Source organism: Macaca fascicularis, chromosome 9 (assembly GCF_037993035.2).
Source record: "Macaca fascicularis isolate 582-1 chromosome 9, T2T-MFA8v1.1".
Classification (NCBI taxonomy): domain Eukaryota; kingdom Metazoa; phylum Chordata; class Mammalia; order Primates; family Cercopithecidae; genus Macaca; species Macaca fascicularis.
Genome location: NC_088383.1, coordinates 133886078 through 133906151, shown reverse-complemented (window position 1 = coordinate 133906151; position 20074 = coordinate 133886078). Strand labels below are relative to the sequence as shown.

Here is a 20074-nt window from a genome sequence, read left to right as displayed (position 1 = left end):
ACCTTGTGTTTAGTAAAACCCAAGAAGAGACCATGTTGAACAACTCGATGAAAGAAAGGAGTAGACCTTGTGAGCAATCTCAGAAGAAATTCTAGAGAGGATGGAATCAACTCCATGGCAGCAAGACCTCAGTAAAAAGTGTCTGCTAGATATAAACTAGGTGTCAAGTCACAGGCACTAGGGCCCACAGTTGGTGGCAGAGCCACAGAACCTGATGGAACCTTGTGGAGGACAATGGAAGACAATACTATAACCAATGCAGGCAAAATCTGAACCATATGACACCAGGCCTTCCAAGAACATGAGGAGAGGGAGCCCCAAGGATGACTGAGGTTGAATTTCTTGCCGAAGAAGTAGTATTCAAATCAAGTTAATTTAAAGAAAGCAAATGTGGTACCTTCTTTCCATCTGAGTTTTCGGACTAAGATTCATGTTTGATACACTTATTATGTTTTCCTATATCCTTGACCAGATTATAAACTGAGCAAAACCTATTACATTTGTTTTTCCCTCATTTTGTAACACACCAGTTAGGTCCATACTTAAGTATAGAACTACATCAACAAATATCTAGAATAGTACACAGCAAGCAGTGACTTCAGCACCTTCACATTCTAGCCCCATTAAAAAATAAGTAACTTGTAATTGAATCCCCAAAATTATTAAACACTTTTGCCTCTACAAGTTCAGCATTTGAAATAAAAAGAACTCTTAGGCAAAATACAACAATCACTAAATTATTTGTTAAATGACTTAGTCTGAAGCTCTCTGGTTCTATAATCCACAATTAAACATACTGATCTAACATGGTTTCCAAGACATTCTCCTGGTTTTCCTCCAATCTCAGTAGCTTTTCTTCCTCAAACTTCTTTGTTGGCTTCCTTATGTTTCTGAATTAAAAAGCCAAGTGCCCCAAGCTTTGGTCCTCTTCTCTCTAACCTCTAACTACTCTGGGGACCTTAGTCAATCCCTGGGCTTTAAATATCAGCTATTTGGTGATAATTTAAAATTTTGTATCTCCAAGTTGGATCTTTCCCCTAACTCAAGATTTGTAAAACCAGCTGCCCACCTGACATCTCAATCTGAATGTTTAACAAGTATCTCACAGTTAACATGTCCAAAACTGAATTCCTAATCAAAATTTCGTATTTCTGAGCCTCAGTTTTCCCATCTACAAATTGAAGGGATTAGACTACTAAGAGCCACAAAACTGTTCAATAAAAGTTTGTTCCTTTTGTCACTGCTCTGAAAGTCTACCATCCTAAAACAAACCTGGCACTGTGGCAACCCATACACTGGTTAACTATTCAAATCTAGCTATGACAATAACACAAGTACAAATCTTTTGCAATCATTATCTTCTAAAAGTCCTAAATTAGTGTGAAATTGTATGTAAATAATCAATAATTAGATATCAAAAATGAGCTGGCATTCCTATAAAAAGAGGTCACTATTATCTATAGCATCTGTATCAAATGAGTAGATTTGAACTAAACATACTGTACACTTCCTAGGAATTTGTGGATAAGTTGGACAAAGTAAAATTAAATAACACCTGCCAGGGTGACCTTGGCCTTATCAGCACTATGCCTTAATTAACTGAGGTGACAACCCTCTACAGCTACAACTAACTTCATTCCAACCAAACCTAAGTCTTCAAAATATAACAAATTTAAATGTTACATTTTAATCTGTCAAGGCTACATTAGAAAAAACTGTAATAAAAGTTACAACTCTAATATTCTGTTTCCTTTTAAACCACTAGACAATTAGCAATCCACTGACTAGAAGGAAAGAAGATCTAGAAGAAAAAAGTTAACTTATATTGCGTCAAATCTAGCATGAAACAATATTAATGCTCTTTCTGTTCATCTTATCATCTCAGGAGGAGCTCTAGCTCTTTACATACTTACTCTATCTGAACACTTCAGCTCCTCAATCATAACAAGAAAGTGAGGAGGAGTAATACAGATAAGTCTTGAGCTTCACTAGAACCTATCTTAGAGCATAGCTCCTTTACACAGTTTGAGACATCCTAGGTCAATCAGGTACCTTAAATCACAATCCCAAACAAAACTAATGTAACAACCTAGAGCAACATTTACCAAAGATTTACCATGCGCTCAGAAATATGGAAAGATATAACTAGACAAAACACTGTCCCTGTGATCAGAGAACCTGCAATCTAATTGGATGAAAGACCAGTTTTCTTAAACATGTATGGAAATGGAACAATTAACTCCAAAAATACACGTCAATCCAGCATTTAAACAATAAAACGACGTTTGCAAGAACTACGAACATGCTACTTCATTCAGAATTTAATTTCTGTCGGCCAGGTACGGTGGCTCACACCTGTAATCTCAGCACTCTGGGAGGTCGAGGCAGGCGATCACGAGGTCAAGAGTTTGAGACCAGCCTGACCGACAAGGTGAAACCCTGTCTCTACTAAAAATACAAAAAAATTAGCCAGGTGTGGTGGCGCGCACCTGTAATTCCAGCTACTCAGGAGGCTGAGGCAGGAGAATCGCTTGAACCTGGGAGGCGGAGGTTGCATGAGCCGGGATTGCACCATTGCTCTCCAGCCTGGGCAACAAGAGTAAAATTCCATCTCAAAAAAAAAAAAAAAAAGAAGGAAAACTGATTAAGTTGGACTTCACTGATACTTAAAACTTCTGCTCTGTGAAAGACACTATCAAGGCAATGAGAATACCAAAAATCAGAAAAAAAATTTGCAAAAGATAAATGACTGTTATCTAAAATATACAAAGAACTCTTAAAACTCAACAATAAGAAAACCACTCAACTGAAAAATGTGCAAAAGATCTGAGCAGACACTTCACCAAACAATATATATAGGTGGTAAATAAGCATATGAAAAGATGTTGAACATCTTTTCAAACGCGGGGGCGGGGGAGGTGGCTCGCGCCTATAATCCCAGCACTTTGGGAGGCCAAGGTGGGCTGATCACCTGAGGTCAGGAGTTCAAGACCAGCCTGGCCAACATGGTGAAACCCTGTCTCTACTAAAAATACAAAAATACACCATACATCATTAGGTAATTACAAATTAAAACAATGAGATACCACCACATACTTATTAGAATGGCTAAAATCCAAAACACTGACACTACCAAATGCTGTCAAGAATGTGGAGCAACAGGAACTCTCATTCACTGTTGGTGGAAATTCAAAATGGTACAGTCACTTTGGAAGACAATTTGGCAGTTTCTCACAAAAATGTACTTTGGTCATGTGATACAGCAATCTCACTCCTTGCTAATTACCCAAATGAGTTGAAAACTTATGTTCACACCGAAATCTACACATGGATTTCACAGCAGATTCATTTATAACTGCAAAATCTTGGCCAGGCACAGTGGCTCATACCTGTAATCCCAGCACTCTGGTAGGCCGAAGTGGGTGGATTCTCGAGGTCAGGAGTTCAAGACCAGCCTGGCCAACATGGTAAAACCCCATCTCTACTAAAATTACAAAAAATTAGCCAGGTGTGGTGGCAGGTACCCATAGACCCAGCTACTTGGGAGGCTGAAGTACAAGAATCACTTGAACCCAGGAGGCGGAGGCTGCAGTGAGCCAAGACTGCACCACTGCACTCCAGCCTGGACAACAGAGCGAGACTCCATCTCAAAAAAAAAAAAAAAAAACCTTTACACCCGTATAGTGTGGGAAATTTTTTCTAATTGCAGAAAGTTGGAAAGAACCAAGATGTCCTTCAGTAGGTGAATGGATAAACTGTGGCACATTCAGACAATGGAATATTATACAGCTCTAAAAACAAATGGGCTATAAATCCACAAAAAGACATAAACGAACCTTAAATGCATATTACTAAGTGAAAGACAACCTGAAACAGTTACATAATGAATGATTGCAACTATACAACATTCTAGAAAAGGCAAAACATGAAGACAGTAAAAAGATCAGGTGGATTGCAAGAGTTAGAGGGAAGGGATAAATAGAAGAGCACAGAGGAGTTTTAGAGCAGTGAAATCACTGTGTGCTATTATGAAAGATACTTTTCATTATAAATTTGTCAAAGCCCATAGAATCTACAAACAGAGTGAATCCTAATGTAAATTACGTACTTTGGGCGATTATGTGTCAATGCTGGTTCATTAATTGTTAACAAATATACCACCCTGGGGAATGATGTAGACAGTGGGGAAAACATGGGGGCAGCAGGTATATGAGAACTCTCTGTACTTTCTGCTCAATTTTGTTGTGAACTTAACACTGCTCTAAAAAAAATAAAGTATTCTTAGGCCGGGCGCGGTGGCTTACACCCATAATCCCAGCATTTTGGGAGGCCGAGGTGGGTGGATCACCTGAGATCAGGAGTTCAAGACCAGCCTGGTCAATGTGGTAAAACCTTGTCTCTACTAAAAATACAAAGATTAGCCGGGAGTCGCGGTGGGCGTCTGTAATCCCAGCTACTGGGGAGGCTGAGGCAAGAGAATCATTTGAACCTGGGAGGCAGAGGCTGCAGTGAGCCAAGACCACACTACTGCACTCCAGCCTGGGCAACACAGCAAGACTCTGTCTCAAAAAATAATAATAATGGAAAGTATTTAAAAGGACACAGGGCTGGAGTGGTAGGAACCACTGCTGTAATCCTAGCACCTTGGGAGGCCTAGGAGTTTGAGATCAGCCTGGGCAACATAGTGAGACTCCATCTTCACAAAACATTGTTATAAAGTTAGCCGGGTATGGTGGCACACGCCTGTAGTCCCAGCTAGGCGGAAGGCTGAGGTGAGAGGATCACTTGAGCCCGGAAGGTCAATGCTGCAGTGAGTTATGATCACACCACTGCACTACAGCCAAGAGACAAAGCAAAATCTTGTCTCCAAAAATTATATATATATCCTTAAGATGGCATAAAAAGCCCTTCATGGCTGGTTTTTGTTTTGTTTTGTTTTGTTTGTTTGTTTGTTTGAGACGGAGTCTCGCTCAGTCGCCCAGGCTGGAGTGCAGTGGCGTGATCTCAGCTCACTGCAAGCTCCGCCTCCTCCTGGGTTCACGCCATTCTCCTGCCTCAGCCTCCCAAGTAGCTGGGACTACAGGCGCCCACCCCCACACCCGGCTAATTTTTTGCATTTTTAGTAGAGACGGGGTTTCACCATGTTAGCCAGGATGGTCTCGATCTCCTGACCTCATGATCCGCCCGCCTCGGCCTTCCAAAGTGCTGGGATTACAGGCGTGAGCCACCGCGCCCGACCAGTTTTTGTTTCTTAACAGGATCTTACTCTGTGGCCTAAGCTAGAGTGCAGTGGCATGATCACGGCTCACTGCAACCTCAACTTCCCAGACTCAAGCGATCCTCTCACCTCAGCCTTCAGAGTACCTGGGACTCCAGGCACCCACCATTACACCAAGTTATTTTTTAAATTTTTATTAGAGACAAGGTCTCATACATTGTCCAGGCTAATCTCAAACTCCAGGCCTCAATCTTCCCGACTCAGCCTTTCAAAGTCCTGGGTTTACAGGCATGAGCCACTGCACACAGCCACAATTAATCTTTTAAGTATCTTCTCAGCTACTCTTCCAAATATATATATCAAGAATATCCTACAATATTTCCCTTTAATAATATATTATCTTTCACTAAAGCATAGAAATGTACTTTACTACAGAAAACCAGTTTCATCTCTTGATATTTATACCTAGTTCTCTCACATACATGAAAAGGTACCGGACCGGGTATGGTAGTTCACGCCTGTAATCCCAGCACTTTGGGAGGCCAAGGCAGGCGGATCACCTAAGGTCAGGAGTTTGAGACCAGCCTGGCCAACATGGTGAAACCCTACCTTTACTAAAAATACAAAAATTAGCTGGACGTGGTGGTGGGTGCCTATAATCCCAGCTACTCAGGAGGCTGAGGCAGGAGAATTGCTTGAACCCAAGAGGAGGCAGCTGCAGTGAGCCAAGGTTGCACCACTGCACTCCAGCCTTGGCGACAGAGCGAGAGTCCACGAAAGAAAGAAAGACGAAGGAAAACGAAGGAAAAGAAGGAAGGAAATGTACTGCACTTCCAAAACGTGAGTCTGAGTCCCTCTCCCTCTCTTACATCTGAAATACTAGCCAAATCCTTAGGACCCAAGCCTCTCATCTGAAAAAATAGGGACAATAATGGCTTACTTATCTTTAAGTGGAGAGCTAAAACTGATCACTTCAAAACCCAAGTCCTATAATTAATAGCATGAACACCTGTTAGCTTGACATAACATCAACTTAAGTTTTGTATGGAGCTTTAGGTGAAGAACACTAACTTCACTGAATACTCAGGTACCTTCCCTCCTAAAGTACCCCACATCTCCTTTTTTTTTTTTTTTTTTTTTTTTGAGACAGAGTATTGCTCTGTTGTCCAGGCTGGAGTGCAATGGCAGATCTCAGCTCACTGCAACCTCTGCCTCCCAGGGTTCAAGTGATTCTCCCGCCTTAGCCTCGTAAGTAGCTGGGACTACAGGCGTGTGCCACCACACCCAGCTAATTTTTGTATTTTTGATAGAGACAGGGTTTCACTATGTTGGCCAGGCTGGTCTCAAACTCCTGACCTCATGATCCACCCGCCTCGGCCTCCCAAAGTGCTGGGATTACAGGCATGAGCCATGGCGCCCAGCCTCCATTTTTATGAATAATAATCTGTGTCGGCCAGGTGCGGTGGCTCACACCTGTAATCCCAGCACTTTAGGAGGCACAAGTGGGTGGACCACAAGGTCAGGAGATCGAGATCAACCTGATCAACATGGTGAAACCCCAGCTCTAACAAAAATACAAAAAAAAATTAGCCAGGTGTGGTAGTGTGCACCTGTAATCCCAGCTACTCAGGAGGCTGAGGCAATTGCTTGAATATGGAAGGTAGAGGCTGCAGTGAGCCAAGATCTCGCCACTGCACTCCAGCCTGGGTGACAAAGTGAGACTCCGTCACAAAAAAAAAAGAATCTGTGCCTTCAGGAGAGGTGAAACATCTCATCTAGGGTCACAGGCTAGCAAGTGAACCCCAGTTCTGACTCTAGTGCCCCCTCGCTAATGCACCACAACCTTCCATGATTATAAACACATTGCCCAAGATTATCAGGTTACAAAACAGACTAGCTAGCTACCACTCATACTACCTCCTAAACAAGTCCCCACAAATTTGCTTCACTCTAGACTCCCCTGCTATACCCCTATTCCAAGCCACCACTATTTGTCACTTCGATTACTGCCGAGATTAAGTGATATAGCACTTCCACTCTATCCGCCATCCTTACAGAGAATAAAATTAAAACTCCCCAGCTTTACTTACAAATTTTTACATAAGGTGACTTTCTTTCTGTTCCTTTTACAAGTCAAGATCATTCTCCCTTTAGGGGCTTTGTATTAGAAATCTCCTCTGCCTAGAATGTTATTTCCCCAGATTTTCCACATGTCATTCTTGTCATTGAGATCTCAGTTTAAATGTCACCTCCTCAGAAAGATTTTCTCTGACCACTCAGGCATTCTCCATCACATCACCCTACTTTAATTTTCTGCATAGCACTTATCACTATCTGACATTTCTTTTTGCATTTGTCTCTCCACACTTGAGTGTAAATAGAACACAATTACAGCAAAGACTGTCTTGTTCACAGGTGTATCCCAATATCTAGTATATGTGCTTTCTAACACACTTAATATTGAACACATTATGTTTTATATGCAATCATCTTTTCAACAGTATTTTATGTAATCTTTCAGAAAATCCTAAGCAACTTCAAATCACACAGCAGATGCCCAATAAAAAAAAAAAAAATTTGCTAAAATAATTTCTATGAAAACAATGCCTTCAACACTTCTAATATATACCACAAATATCCCTGACATATCTTCCCAATACACACTTACAGTTGCACAGTTGGGGAGGGATGGGTAATGGCTCTTCACATCTGTAAAGATGACCCACACTTATGGAGATCACTCCTCCCCTCTAATTCCCAGCCCCAGGGGGAAGGTGAACGGAGATCACTCCCCTCTAATTCCCAGCCCCGGGGGGGAAGGTGAGGATCAAGTGCTAGGAGTGCCTTTCCAACCTCATTCGCATGCTTCGGCTACACCGCAACCTCTGCTAGTCCCTAAAGATGACATGTAATTTTCATGTCTCCATGCCTTCACTCGTAACAAGACGCTTGCCTACTCCTATTCCCCTTCTTACCCAGTTTTATATACCTAGAAATCTGGTACTCCTCCATCAAGGACCAGCTCAAATGTTCCCACCTCAGTAAAGCCCACCCTGACCAACATCAATCTCATGCTAAATATAGTCCTTTTACTTTTTTTCTTTTTTCGAGACAGTCTTGCTCTATCATCCAGGCTGGAGTGCAGTGATGCGATCCTCAGCTCACTGCAACCTCCACCTCCCAGGTTTAAGCAATTCTCATGCCTCAGTGTCCCAGGAAGCTGGGATTATGGGCATGTGCCACCATGCCCAAGCTAATTGTTGTATTTTTGGTAGAGATGGGGTTTCGCCACGTTGGCCAGGCTAGTCTCCAACTCCTGGCATCAAGAGATCCGCCAGCCTCGGCCTCCCAAAGTGCCGGAATTACAGGCATGACCCACTGCGCCAGACCTTTAATTCCTTTTTTACCACTTCAAAACAAACTTCTAAAATAGTTCTTAGTTTACTGGATTATGATTTGTTTCTAACACTCAACTGTGAAAAATTCATTATGTCCCTAAACAGTATCTGCATGTAACCATTGCTTATTAATCATTTAGTCAATAAAAAGAAACTTAATATTCTGCTGTTATCAAAAGACAGTATTCCACAAAAAGTTTAGCTAGTTCTGAAAACTGAACTAGTGCCTGTTTATAAACTTTAGCTCAATTAAATACCAAAAAGTGACAGTAATTACCCACCACAAACAAAAGAGGAAAGGATTTAGAAGTGGTTTAAAAATCACAGAAGTGATGTCTTCAGAATTCCACACACAAGTGTATTGTTCCACCTTTTACTGTGCAACACTAAGAGAGACCCTTTCCTTCTGCTGCAGAATAGGGATAATTTCTTCATATATCCAGGGAATCCTGCCTTGCAATAAATCAACTTACAGTTGAGAATAATTACAGTGATGGCCTGCATAACCATGTGTCAATCAAAGACAGACTATATGTGACAGTGGTCCCATAAGATTACATAACAAAGCTGAAAAATTTGCCTTGTGACATCAAAGCCATCATAATGTCATGGCACAACACATTCATTACTCATACGTTTGTAGTGATGCTGGTGTAAACAAACCTACTGTGCTGGCAATCTAGCTATGTGTAGCATGTAAAATTATATACAGTACATAATATCTGATCATGATAATAAGTATGTTACCAGTTTACTATACTTTTGATTGTTATTTTACAATGTTAATCCTACTTACTTTAGAAAAAAAAAGTCTACTGTAAAGAAGCCCTAGGCAGGTCCCTCAGGAGGTATTCTAGAAGGCATTGTTATCATAGATGATAGCTCTATGCATGTTATTGCCCCCTGAAGACCTTCCAGTGGGACAAGATGTACAGGTAGAAGACAGTGATACTGATGATCCTGACCCTGTGTAGGACTAAGCTAATGTGTGTCCTAGATTTTAACAAAAAAAAGCTTAAAAATAGAAAAAAGCTTATAAGGTAAGGATCTAAAGAAAGAAAATATTTTTGTGCAGCTACACAATGTGTTTGTGTTTTAAGTGTTACTACAAAAGTCTAAAGTTTTTTTAAAAATTAAAAATTTATAGAGTTAAAAAGTTACAATAAGCTAAGATTAATTTATTTTTGAAGAAAAATGTTTAAATAAATTTAGTGTAGCCAAAGTGTTCACTGTCCATAAAAGTCTAGAGTGGTGTATAGTACGTCCTTGACATTCATTCATCACTCACTCACTGACTCACCCAGAGCAACTTCCGGTTTTGCAAGCTCCATTCATGGTAAGTGCCCTATATAGGTGCACTATTTTTTTTTTTAATCTTTTACGTTATATTTCTACTGTGCTTTTTGTATGTTTACGTTTACACTCATGAACACTTACCTTTGTGTTAGAAAAACACCACAATATTCAATACAGTAACATGCTATACAGGGTTTATGACCTAGGAACAACAGGCTACAACCCATGGCCTACTGCTAGTAGGCTACACCATGTAGGTTTTGTCTAGACTCTATGACGTTCGCACAATGACAAAATCACCTCACAATGCATTACTCAGAACATTTAAGCTATACATGACTGTGCACTGCTAAAACTAAGTGTATTTCAACAAATGGTGCAGGGACAACTAGACAGCCACATGCAAAAAAACTGAGTTGGACCTCTGCCTCAAATTATACGCAAAGCTCAATTCAAAATGATCAGAGACCTAAATTTGAGAGCTACAACTAAGAAACTCTTAGAAGAAAACATAAATTGTCACGACCCTGGGTTAGGCAAAAGCACAAGTGACAAAAGAAAACATAGGTAACTAGACTTCATCAAATTAAGACTTTTGTGTTTCAAAGAACACCATAAAGAAGGTGAAAAGACAACCCACAGACAGAAGAAAATATCTGCAAATATAGGTAAGGGAATTGTATCCAGAATAAAGAACTCTTGCAAAAAATCACTAACAAAAAGATAAATAACCCAAATGAAAAATGAGGAAAACACTTGATATAAACACTTCTCTAAACAAGATATGCAAATGGCCAATGAGCACACGAAAAGATGCTCAATATCATTAGTCATCAGGGAAATGCAAATAAAAACTAGGAGATGCCATTCCACTAGAATGACAATTTAAAAAAAAAGACAATCGCAAGTGCTGATTAGGATGTAGAGAAATGGAACTTACATTGATGGCAGAAATGTAAAATGAGCCGGGTGCGGTGGCTCACGCCTGTAATCCCAGCACTCTGGGAGGCCGAGGCAGGCGGATCACCTGTCAGGAGTTCGAGACCAACCTGGCCAACATAACGAAACCTCGTCTCTACTAAAAAAATACAACTTGAAAATACAAAAATTAGTCAGGCATGGTGGTGCGTGCCTGTAGTCCCAGCTACTTAGGAAGGTGAGACATGAGAATCGCCTGAACCCAGGAGGCAGAGGTTGCAGTGAGCTGAGATCACATCACTGCACTCCAGCCTGGAAAGACAAAGTGAGACTCTGTCTCAAATTAAAAACAAAGTAAAATGATGCAACCACTTTGGAAAAGAGGCAGAAAGTTCCTCAAAGGTTAAACATAATTAGCACATGACCCAGCAATTCCATCTGTAGGTATATACCCAAGAAAACTAAAAACTTACATTCACACAAAAACTTGTACAAATGTTCACAGCAGCATAATAGCCAAAAAGTGGAAAAAAACTAAATGCCCATCAATCAATGAATGAACAAAATGCTGTTTATACAATGGAATACTAGCCAGCCATAAAAAGGAAGGAAGTACTGACACATGCCACAACATAAACCTTGAAAACATTATAAATGAAAAAAGCAACATAAACGGTCATATATTGTACAATTCCATTTATGACATATCCAGAACAGGCAAATCTAGAGAGATAAAGTAGATTAGTAGTTGCCAGGAGCTGAGGCAAGGGGGAAATGACTTCTTAATGAGTAGAGTTTCTTTTTGGGGTCATGAAAATGTTCCAGGATTATATAGTGGTTGGTAATGGCTGTACAACTCTATAAGTATACTAAAAACTACTGAATTGTATACTTTAAAGCGGTGAATTTTATTTTAAAGGGGTGAATTTTATTGTATATGAAATACACCTCAATGAAGCTGCTTTTTTTTTTTTTTTTAGAAAAAATTGGAAAGATATGCAAGTGATTCCAATTAGTATCTTATGCATTCAAGTATTTTTTATTTATATGAATTAAAACCACCCACATTACAGCCAGGAGCGGAGGCTCAAGCCTGCAGTCCCAGCACTTTGGAAGGCCGAGGCGGGCGGATCAGCTGAACTGAGGAGTTTGACACCAGCCTGTGTAACATACCAAGACCCCGTCTCAAAAAAAAAGAGACCACCCACATTAAAAATTGACTTGACAAAGGATGAAAAATCAAAACTGGGGTGTGTTAGTTCAGGAGTGAGGGGGACAGTTTGCCCTCAATATGTGAACAACAAAAATAACAAAAATTCTTTTTTTTTTTGTAAGAGAGAGGGTCTTGCTATGTTGCCCAGCTATATGGTTTGGCTCTGTGTCCCCACCCAAATCTCATCGCTAATTGTGATTCCCATGTGTCGAGGGAGGGACCTGGCAGGAAGTGACTGGATCATGGGGGTGGTTTCCCCATGCTGTTCTTGTGATACTGAGTGAGTTTTAAGGAGATCTGATAGTTTAAAAGCGTGGCACTTCCCCCGCTCACTCTCTCTCCTGCCTTGTGAAGGAGCTTGCTTTCTCTTCGCCTTCTACCATGATTAAAAGTTTCATGAAGCCTCCCCAGCCATGAGAAACTGTGAGTCAATTAAACCTCTTTTCTTTATAAATTACCAACCTCAGGTAGTTTTTTTTTTCTTCCAAGGCAGGCTGGAGTGCAGTGGCACGATCCTGGCTCACTGCAACCTCCACCTCCTGGGTTCAAGCAATTCTCCTGCCTCAGACTCCCAAATAGCTGGGATTACAGGTGCACGCCACCATGCCCAGTTAATTTTTTTGAATTTTTAGTAGAGACAGGGTTTCACCATGTTGGCCAGGCTGGTCTCGAACTCCTGACCTCGTGATCCACCCGCCTTAGCCTCCCAAAGTGCTGGAGTTACAGATGTAGTTCAGCTCACTGCAACCTCTGCCTCCGGGGTTCAAGCAATTCTCCTGCCTCAGCAGCCCAAGCAGCTGAGACTATAGGCACGTGCCACCATACCCAGCTAATTTTTGTGTTTTAAGTACAGACAAGGTTTCACCATGTTGGTCAGGCTGGTCTTGATCTTGTGATCTACCCACCTAGGCCTCCTAATGTGCTGGGATCACAGGAGTGAGCCACCGCGCCCGGCTGGTAGTTCTTTATAGCAGTGTGAAAAACTAATACCCAGGCTGGACTCGAATTCCTGGGATCAAGCAATCCTCCCACCTCAGCCTCCCAAGTAGCTGTGACTACAGCCACATGCCACCACACCTGGGTAGTAGTTTTTTTCATTACTAAAATATTTAGGGCCGGGCGCAGTGGCTCACCACAACTAAACACAAAAATTAGCCAGGCAAGGACGGGCGAGGTGGCTCATGCCTGTAATCCCAGCACTTTGGGAGGCTGAGGCAGGCAGATCATGAGGTCAGGAGTTCGAGACCAGCCTGGCCAACACAGTGAAACCCCATCTCTACTAAAGATACAAAAAAATTAGCTGGCCATGGTGGCACGTGCCTGTAACCCCAGCTACTCTGAAGGCTGAGGCAGGAGAATCGCTTGAACCCAGGTGGTGCAGGGTGCAGTGAGCAGAGATCGTGCCATGGTACTCCAGCCTGGGCGACAGGGAGAGACTCCATCTAAAAAAAAAAAAAATTTAGCCAGGCATGGTGGCATGCATCTGTAGTCTCAGATACTGGGGAGGCTAAAGTGAGAGGATAGCTTGAGCCTGGGAAGCCAAGGCTGCAGTGAGTTGTGATCATGCCATGCACTCCAGCCTGGGAAACAGTGAGACCCTATTAAAAAAAAAAAAAAATCTAACCTGGGCTCAGGGGTTCATGCCTATAAATCCCAGCACTTTGGGAGGCCAAGGCAAGAGGACTGGCTGGGCCCAGGAATTCAGACCAGCCTGGGGGCAATATAGGGAGACCTTGTCTCTACAAAAATTTCTTTAAAAAGCCAGGCACAATGGTGCACACCTGTAGTTCCAGCTACTTGGGAGGCTAAGGTGGGAGGACAGTTTGGTGAGCCATGATCAGCACGGCACTCTGGCCTGGGAGACAGAGCAAGACCCTGTCTCAAAAAAAAATTTGTTTAATCTAATTAACTAGGCAGCAGAAAAAATATCAACTTTATATTCAATTTACCTGGCCAACCCCCATTTTAAAATTCAAACTTAGGGCTCCTGTCAAAAACTTCATGGAATTAACCAAAATACCACCCTTCCAAAAAGCAAAGAATGCTTACGGATCCAGATTTTTCAGGTAGTGAAATCACTGGTGTAATTCTATGAAAATGCCTTTTACAAATCTAGTAGCCTAAGTAAAAATGCCTAGTATTTCTGAAAAGTTTATCAACAGTCATTTTAACTTCGATGATGCTAAAAGCTTTCTGACACTTGAAAAAATGAGTTTTTATATACTTTCTAAAAATCAATTTCAAGGGAAAAAATATTTTACTGAACTGGAGAAAGAGGACAAGTTTCCACATAGATGCAGTAGGTAAGTCAAGATGGTTTAGTGTCAAGAGACTGTGTACCCATAAAACACCATATCTCCTACTCACACAAGAGAAACACACACACCTATTTTCCAAATGCATCAGCATTCACCTATGTACTACATAATTACATGTGTTATCCTTGGTATACAAAAATCCTGTGGACCGGCTAATTTTTCATCCAAGACTGTTGACAGGTAGCAGTAGTGAATCACATATTCTCCTGTCTCATCTGCCTTATCATCAGTGACACATGCTGCCAACATCTGAGGTTAAGAATACAAACTGAGGCTACAGATTTTCTCCTTCCCATGATGCTAAATGTTACCTCCATACAATATGGAATGGCCAAACTTAGCATCCAAGACCCAAGTAACTGCCCCAGACCCAAATCTGAAGTAAACCAGAAAAACATGATATTTAATTTTTATTTTAATGACACAAACACTATCAAAATGTCGAACATCCTCTATAGGCAAAGAAGTATGCGATAATAGATATAAACATACCAACCAAATTTTTAAAGAGACAGCCATAATTTCAAATATTTGTCTCATAAACCATCAAAGTCCCAGAAACACCAACTACAGTACAAACTGCATATCCTAGAATACCTCTATAACCAAAAATACTTTGTCAGACCATGTATCCATATTTCATTGTTGAATATATTGTCTCCACAGATAGATACTGGGTATAGAATTATACCCATTTGGCAGAGGTCTTAAAACACTAATTGGGAAGCAAAATAGAAACATAAACAGATAAACTGAAATCAAGGCTAGCATATTCTAAGGAAAGAAAGTCTCACACAAGAGAAGACTGAATAGAGCCCTTGGGGTTAAAGTAGTCAAAAAAGACTTCTCTAGAGACAGGACCTCTCTTGGCCCAGAACACAGTCTCCATGAATACAAGCAGAGAGGATTTCAAACAGAAAGAATAGCATAAAGAAAGGCCAAGAGGAAGGACTTCATAGGAACAACAAGCAAGTTAGTGTGGCTAGAGTTAGGGATTCTCAAAGAAATTAGAGTTAGGACTAAAGAATGGATCAGTGCCAGACTACAGAGAAACTTGACCACCACACCAAGAAGTTTGAACTTTATTTTGCCTGTATAAAGGAGTTTTCTGTAAGTCCTTATGTTGTGATGTGAGGGGTAAGAGTGTTGAAATGTGCAAGCATTTACCCGAAGCATAAATGGAGCACAAATATTCCAAATCAAATACCAAATCAATGAGAGGATAAGTATACAAAGCCCAGATACAAGAGAATATTATTGGAAAGGAAGAGGCAAGCAGCAATGCCCAAATAATAAAACTGAACCAAATCAGGCCAGGCACTGTGGCTCACGCCTGTAATCCCAGTACTCTGGGAGGCCCAGGCAGGTAGATGATCATTTGAGGTCAGGAGCTCAAGACCAGCCTGGCCAACATGGTGAAACCCCATCTCTACTAAAAACACAAAAATTAGCCGGGCGTGTTGGCACGCGCCTGTAATTCCAGCAGCTACTCGGGCGACTGAGGCAAAAGAATCGCTTGAACCCGGGAGGGGGAGGTTGCAGTGAGCCAAGATCACGCCACGGCACTCCAGCCTGGGCAACAGAGTGATGAGACTAGGTCTCAAAAACAAAAAAAGGCAGGGGGTGCTGGGCGCAGCGGCTCACACCTGTAATCCCAGCACTTTGGGAGGCCGAGGAGGGCAGATCACGAGGTCAGGAGGATAGAGACCATCCTGGCTAACACGGTGAAACCCCGTGACATTAAAAATACAAAAACTTAGCCGGGCGTGGTGGCAGGCGCCTGTAGTCCCAGCTACTCAGGAGGCTGAGGCAGGAGAATGGCGTGAACACGGGAGGCGGAGCTTGCAGTAAACCAAGATCGCACCACTGAACTTCAGCCTGGGCGACAGAGCGAGACTGCGTCTCAAGAAAAAAAAAGGAGGAGGAGGAGGGAAAAAAAAAAAAAAAAACCTGAACCAAATTAATAGTGGTCTACTTTTGTTTTGTGTTGTTTTCAAATGCAGTCCCGCTCAGTCACCCAGGCTGGAGTGCAGTGGCTCGATTTCGGCTCACAGCAACCTCCGCCTCCGCGGTTCAAGGGATTCTCTTGCCTCAGCCTTCCGAGTAGCTGGGATTACAGGCACACGATACCATGCGCGGCTAATTTTTTTATATTTTTAGTAGAGACGGGGTTTCACCATGTTGCCCAGGCTAGTCTCGAACTCCTGACCTCAGGCGATCCGCCCGCCTCAGCCTCCCAAAGTGCTGAGATTATAGGCAAGAGCCACCGGCCAGGTCAGTGGTCTACTTCTGTAATTCACATTTAAAGTTTACATTTATTATAAAGCACATGAACAAGCTCTCACTGTATCAATTACACATATGAAGCAATTTCCCTCAAATATTGTACAACTGGATCATGAGTTCCAAAACTATGTTAATCCTCAGACTTTAAATGTGACATGCCATAACCCCTATCAGCGTACAGACATGGATCAAGGCCACGAGCTTAAAATATATTACTATGAATGAGTTCATCATACCCAAGCACATTTCAAGAGTAAATAAATGGGTGTCCCAATGCTCTGAGGCATTAATAAAAGGCGCTAAAACAGCAACAGAAATAAAATCCTTCATGACATTCAAATAACATCCTCCTCAAAAGAGCAAAATGTGTCATTACTGTCCTACTATCTCGTAAACCCCCAACAGCCCAATAAAAACAATGTTATGAAATTTTAGTATAAAGAGCCTGCCTACCTTTAGAGCCAAAAGTCAAGAGGATTCTAAATTTTTTTAGAATTACTTCATTTAACTCAAAATAATAACAAGGAGACAAAATCCAGCTTTATTTCTCCCATAGTTCAGATGACTTTCCCAAGAGCCTTGGCACAAGGCGAGATCAAAATTCCTTATGGTTTCCCCTGGTTTATGTTTTGTACACTGAGTCATCCATGTTTGATCAAAACAGGGGTACTGCTGGATACTGCACAAGTGATGTTAACTAAAACACACAGGTAAAGAAATCACTCTTTACAGAATAGGTCCCAGAGTTAAAGATTTCTCTCAGGCCAAGCGCGGTGGCTCACGCCTAAATCCAGCACTTTGGGAGGCCGAGAGACGGGCGGATCACCTGAGGTCGGGAGTTCGAGACCAGCCTGACCAACATGGAGAAACCCCCATCTCTACTAACAATACAAAATTAGCCGGGCGTGGTGGTGCATTCCTGTAGTCCCAACTACTCAGAAGGCTGAGGCAGGAAAATCGCTTGAACCTAGGAGCTGGAGGTTGCAGTGAGCCGAGATAGCGCCACTGCACTCCAGCTTGGGCAACAAGCGCGAAACTCCGTCTCAAAAAAAAAAAAACTCGAATTGTGTTCCTAAAACGGTATTTTTGCATATTAGATTTATTAACATCATCATAAACACGGTGAAACCAAAATACTGGTAAAATGGGGCGGCGCTTAAATCGACAGTCTACGGAGTTATAGAAAAGGGTAATCAACTGACGGAAATACACAATTCTCAGCAAGAGAGTTTCAAAACACTAGTGTACCTCAAAGATAATGGGCCGGTTCAAACTTCCAGGCTTAACCTAAACTGCCTGTTCCCTGCGCTTAATGCCAGCATTCACTACAGTTCTTTTGTCTGTGAAATGACCCGCACCAAACCACAGCAGAGAAGAAACAGATCCTTGCACTGAACACTCGTTACTTAGAGCAGAAGGGGTAGACGAATCTTTCCACTAGCTCCAGCTCCTCCTCCCCACCCGCCTCGTCGTCCCCCACCTTTATTTTCCTAGAAATGGCAACTGGAGGCCACCGCAGGAGGTGGAAAGCAAGTGGCCGAGGGACTGAAACACAAGTTTGGAGACCAGAACCAACTTGTGGCGATGGACCCAAGTGTTTACGGCCTATTGCGGAATGGGACCGAAACCCCACTAGCTAACCCGTCTCCGGCAGGAAAAGAAGTTGTGGGGAAATCTGGCGGAAGAGCGGCGGCGGGACCCGCACGGCGTCCAGCCGCGGCCGGCCGGCGGTCGGTAAACAAGCTGGGCGGACCCGCCCTCCCACAGCCCCTGGGCCGTCCCCGCACCCGGAGCGCCTAAGATGGAAGGGCCGACAGCGGCGGCCCGGGCCCCTGCCCTCCCCGCGCCTGCGACGCGGCCGCCCCCGGGGTGCCGGGCGGGCGGGCAGCCCGGGAGGCCCAGCAACCTGGGCGCCGCCTGGAAGCGAGGGACCCGGCAGGCCGCGGTGGGGCGCCCCCCAGGGCCCGGTTACCTGGCGGCGGCGGCTCCCCCTCCAGCTCCTGCTCCTCCTCCCCGTCCGACGGGCGCTTGGCGGCGGCGGCGGCGGCGGCGGCGGCGGCGGCGACTCCCCGCGCAGCCCGCGGCGACGAGTCGAGCCCGTCCCCTCTCCGCCTCCCTCCGCGCCGCCGCCCGCCCCGCTGCTGCCGCCTCCGCCTTCTCCCCTCAGTCAGGACATGGTCTCCGCGGGTCCGCGCGCGGCTCCTGGCTGCCGGAGGCCGGGGTAGAGGGGCGGAGAGGAGGCGCGGAGGCTGGGGAGCCCCGGGGGGCGGGGGCAGTGAGGTGTGGGAGGCGGCCGCGGGGCTGCGGACCCCTAATGGCGGCAGCCGAGGGACCCGGAGCCAAATAAACCCCGCGGCGAGCGGCACAACGTCAAGGCCGGACCCAGACGCTCGCCGCCCTGTCATTGGCCCCGAGGCCGCCGGCGGCGCAGCCAATGAGCGGCCGCCTCATTCCGGGCTCAGGGGGCGGGTCGAAAGAGGGTGACGTCAGCCGGAGCGCGGCCTCGATTGTGAGTCGGTGGCGCGCGTTGGCCCCGCGCTGGTTCCCTTCCGCGGACCGCTGTGGGCCTGAGGGTGCCGGACCGCCGTGGGGTGCGTGGCGCTCGGGGGCGCGGGCTGACGGCGGCCCGGAGGGCGTCCTCGTCAGTGTCTGGAGGCGCGCTTTGCCTCGTCTCTGCGACACATGCGCCGGAGTTTTAAGTTAACCCCCAGGTCTCACGTAGCCTAAGCGATCTACGTATAACCCAAATGCTGCTTTACTTTTTCTTAAGGACTTTGAAGCTCTTCATAAAACACCAGGGAAGACAAAGCTCTAGGTGCTTTGTGATGGTTTGATTTTTTAAATTTATGTTTTGCAGTGTCCGATTTTTACCCCTGCCTTTGCTGGGGCTATCCGTGTATATGGATGTATGTGTATATTTCTCGTTGCTCTGTGCATGGTACATGTGTGCGTACGTAGATAGACACGCCATGAAAAGTCATGGAGACCTTGCGTCTTGCTCTCCTCCACGACTTACTGGCGCTAGTCTTGGGAAAATCCAACCTTCTTATGGATACCTTTTCTGTAAATTAGAAATAAACCTTTCCTAATAAGCCTTATTTCTGTAAATAAGCCTTACCTATCTTCAGGCCGAGGATAAATTACAGCTATGGAAAACATACTGCTTAGGAGAATCCCCTGGGACCAAGTTCTAAACAGATATGTGTATTTCTTTCTTTTTGTACTGTAAAAATAACCAAATAGCCAAAATAAGCCAGCCATTTGTTAAAACCCCATGAGTATGGGAAATTTTTCTAGCAAGAGATCTTTGTTTTTTCCCAGTGGGACTTTACCTTGTAGTTTTCATACTTAAAATTTTGTGAGGAGAAGATAGAATTTGAAAGATCAGCCGGGCGCGGTGGCTCAAGCCTGTAATCCCAGCACTTTG

At 43.7% G+C, this 20074-nt stretch overlaps 1 protein-coding gene across 2 annotated transcripts in view; it reads right to left on the bottom strand.

The window, feature by feature from the left end:
* Window positions 1-19025, bottom strand: part of ZRANB1 (zinc finger RANBP2-type containing 1) — a 71643-nt gene extending 52618 nt beyond the window's left edge. Inside the window, exon 1 of one of the 2 annotated variants that reach the window (XM_045361726.3) lies at window positions 18620-19025. The gene's annotated coding sequence lies outside the window, so the exon portion shown is untranslated. The remainder of the gene's footprint in view (window positions 1-18619) is intronic. The other variant, XM_045361725.3, reaches the window with a different exon arrangement.
* Window positions 19026-20074: the final 1049 nt, after the last annotated feature.